The sequence below is a fragment of the Astatotilapia calliptera genome, chromosome 17, assembly GCF_900246225.1.
Source record: "Astatotilapia calliptera chromosome 17, fAstCal1.2, whole genome shotgun sequence".
Lineage (NCBI taxonomy): Eukaryota > Metazoa > Chordata > Actinopteri > Cichliformes > Cichlidae > Astatotilapia > Astatotilapia calliptera.
In genome coordinates, this window is record NC_039318.1 from 35,895,870 (window position 1) to 35,899,680 (window position 3,811).

Sequence of the window (3,811 nt, forward strand, 5' to 3'; positions counted from 1 at the left end):
CGCCTCTAATTGAAGTCCACTGGAGGAGGACGCAGACCAATCAGAGAGCGCAATCACTTTCACCACTGTGGATGGAACCGCGGAACTGAAATGGCTGAGCAAGCAGCCAATGACCAAAGCAATATTGCTTTGGTCATTGGCCATCTATATATATGGTTGGTCATCTATATATATCTATAGATGGATCGATAGATGAGGGCTGCATTTCACCCAGTGCTATTGGGGGTGTTGTCAAAATTTATGGAATTATTAATGCAAAAACTGCAAAAAAAGTACAATCATGTTTTAATCGACCTGGACTGGCCTCCCCAGAGCCTGGAAGTAAACATAAGCCATTTTTATTTGAAGCTGTTTATTGACACGCTGCCTTAAACACACACAAAAAATGTTTTTTACAATGAGTCCTGAGGCGAAGACAGGGGGATAAAGTGGCAGTAAGCCCTTCTCCAAATGATGTAACACAAGGTGAGCTCATAAAGTGGCAAATTTATTTTAAGCAGTCATTTGTAGCGATAGCAGTTACAAATGAAAGTGCACTAACAACAAGCCGCCTTCAGCTTTACTGCATGTTGGCCCAGTAAGACCGTGAGATGGGCGAGGCGTTTTGAGGAAGCCAGTGGGTTTAAGACTGATGAAACAGCATCATACCACGATGACAGTGCTTATTGATTACAACATATTTGTTTGTAAGTATTACCAATACACCCACGAGAGCATTAGAGCGCCATACATGGTATCTGTAATTTTTGTGTTTAATAATGTCAAAAGAATGCTAACAGAAAATGGCTACTAAATGTCGTCTAAGGATCTTGGAAAGAAAAGCGTCTCGACTTCTTTAAGTTGCTTGAAGACATAGATGGCTTCTTTCACTCCTCTTTCAAACCATCTGACTTCTCTGTCCAAAATGTGAACATTGGCGTCCCCGAAAAGTGTCCTTTAGTGTCCTTTGTCCTTTAGATGCAGATGGGCAGCTGAGTCTTGTCCCATCGAGGTAGCTCTTCTATGTTGTGGCAAGCATTTATGAAGTGGCTGTTTGGTTTCTCCAATGTAGAGGTCTGAGCATTCCTCGTTGTACTGTACAGCATACACAACGCTGTTGTTTGTGTTTTGGAGTTTTGTCTTTGGGATGAACCAGTTTTTGGCTGAGTGTTTGGCTGGGTCTGAAGTGCATCGGGATGTTGTGCTTTTCCACTGTGAGCGACCATCTTTGAACAGAGGCGGTGGTTTACGACACCAACTGTCTGCCATCTATAATCCAGTTTTGAGATCCCTCCCCAGACGCTCAATGCCCACTCACATCCTGGGCCATCTGACCTCAGGAAATCACATGATAAGGTGCGGCCAGGTTTCACAGTGGGTTCCCCTGAAACCTTGGCTGATTGTGCCCAAACCCGCATTCACACCTTGACTCGTGTGATTAGGTAGAGGATCAATAGGGGGTCCATGTCCCTCTTGTGGGGACACTCCAATAGGGCTTAAATCTGGGACTCTCCACCATCTGAAGAAGCTTCTCAGATGAGAGGTGAAACATCTTCAAGCAATTTAAAGAAGTCCAGACGATTTTCTTTGCAAGCTCCTTAGGTTGCGATGACCTGGATGACTGAGAACCTTCACAGACACTATTAAATGTCATATCACTGCACATTTCATAAACCTAGAATAGAAAAGCCATTGTCATTCAGTAGATTTACCAGTTTCTGTGCATTGACACCTGCACCCCCCATGTATTAAATAAAAAACTGTCCAGTATCTTTTAAATAAATATATTGAACAGCAATATAGGGGAAAAAACCAATGCACCAGTTTACCCAACTTATTCTAATGCAGTGGTTCCCAAACGTTTTTTGCTAGGCCCCCCTTTGTTTTTACAATAACCCCCCTCTCCGGAACAAAGACATCGTCCAACCACACACACCATGGTTTGTTTTCAAACTCCATTGCGGTTCATTTCACACCTCGAACCTTTTGTAAACAATGAAACACATAAAAGTAAACTGTAACAAATCACAGGTAGCAATAAAATAAAGTACTACCTCTTTTAAATAATGGAAAAGCAAACCATCTTTATGGTGTAATTATTTTACGTGTAGTTGTTTTGTTTGTTTTTTTACTGTGTAAGAATATTCAACATTGCATTTTTTTTTTTTTTTAATGGGTTTAAAAACATAAATTTGGACAGCCCAGTTCTATTCAGGATTCCTACCTTGGCACCACCGTTGTGCAGCCAAAGGCAAGATATGCTTCATCATATTTTCTAGTCTTTGGCTTGGAAGGACGTTGGTTTGGAAGCATATTTGGCGATGCTTCATCTTCTGCTTTGCGGCTGTAGGAGCCCCATTAAAAACCTGTCCATTATGCTAGCAGTGTCCAACCATTCTTTTTTTTAATCATTCATATAGGGCTCCCCTTGCGCCCCCCACTATGGGAACCAATGCATTTTAACACACACTGTAATTATAGTGCTAGTGTCATAGATTTGGACACTTATTTAAACTTTCACAGTTATCAAGATAATTACACTATTTTAAATGTTTATGTTGTGCCCTGATGATCTGGTTTTACCTCTGATGTGCTTTAGCACCAAATGTGCTGTAAACAGTATGAGAGACAGCAATGACGATGCAGGCGTCCCTGAGGGTGACATTTTTTGCCAGTTGTGCGTTTGACCCATGACATTGTAGGTCAGGAAAGCTGATGCTTTTCAGTATATGCCAGTATAAAACACTTTAACTTAGTGGGGCCAGAGCAAGTTTAGTCACAAGTATGGGACACAGGCCAGTGTTGTCTCCATCTTGGACCTCGCTTGATTTCTCAGTGCTTTTTATTTCTGATATGATGACAAAGTTACGGATCTCCTGAGAGAGCTTTTTGGATCAAAACTAAATTTGCCTTTTTGATCACAACAGCTGAAGCGTCGAGAGCTAGTACTAATCCATAAATGACAACAAAGAACAGAAGTTTGACAGAAGCAGCAGAAAATGAAACAAGCACCCAGAAAGAGGGCTGAGATTTCTCTGCCTGGTAATAACATGTGTAAACAGTAGACAGAGTGGAAGACATGGCTGTTAAAGAACATAGAGCATATATAAAAGACACACTCTAGTTTCTAGATCTGAAAAGTTCAAATTCAAATTCAAATTTTATTTGTCACACACACACAACCATACACAGTATGACATGGGGGTGAAATGCTTGTAGCTGTACAATGCCCGACCATTAAATGACAGAAGAAAAGTTTTACAATATTTACAATTTACTACAAAAATTTACAAATTAACTTAGGAAATTACAGTAAAGAATGTGCAAATAGCAGAAGAGATTATAAAGATAAGGATTATAAATTATAGGAATTATAGGATTATAGGAAATGTGTGGTGGTGTGTGTGGTGACGTGTGTGAGAGTCCAGTCTTATAGTGACGTGTTTGGGAGAGTCCAGTCCTACACCTGGTTCAGGCCCCGAATAGCCTGGGGGAAGAAGCTCCTCCTCATTCTCTCTGTTTTGGCCTTAAGGGAGCGGAAGCGCTTCCCAGACCTCAACAGTGAGAAGAGTCCATTGTTGGGATGGGAGAGGTCCATCATAATCTTCCTAGCTTTGGACTTGCACCGCTTGGTGTAGATGGACAGCAGGTCAGGGAGCTCTGATTGAATGATGCGTTCTGCCGAGCGCACCACCCTTTGCAGATCTCGTCTGTCCTGCTTGGTGCTGTTCCCAAACCAGGTGCAGATGTTTGACGTCAGGACGCTCTCGATGGTGCAGGAGTAGAAGTTCTTGAGCACCTTCAGTGGCAGATGGAAGTCTCTAAGTCTTCT